The sequence below is a fragment of the Pteropus alecto genome, unplaced genomic scaffold (genome assembly GCF_000325575.1).
Source record: "Pteropus alecto unplaced genomic scaffold, ASM32557v1 scaffold223, whole genome shotgun sequence".
Taxonomy (NCBI): Eukaryota; Metazoa; Chordata; class Mammalia; order Chiroptera; family Pteropodidae; genus Pteropus; species Pteropus alecto.
Window position 1 is genome coordinate 1883354 of NW_006434441.1, and position 266 is coordinate 1883619.

Consider the following 266-nt stretch of genomic DNA (forward strand, 5'->3'; position numbering starts at 1 on the left):
GGCCGCGTGGTCGGCGGTTTCACTGAACCGCGCGTGCGGGGTGGGGGCAGGGCAGGAGGAGGCGCGGCATTGTTCCCCGCGGAGTCGGGGCTCCCCTCTCTTGGCTGAGAGTGCAGAGCCTGGCCGCAGCCCCTCCCGCCCCGCCGCCCGCGTAGAGATGGTCTTCCAAGTGTTTCCCCGAAACCCAGCCCTCGGCGGGAGATTGCACTTAGTCCTGATCTCCAAAGTTTTTCAGTTTTGGAAACCCCTGTGCGCTCGAGGCTTTA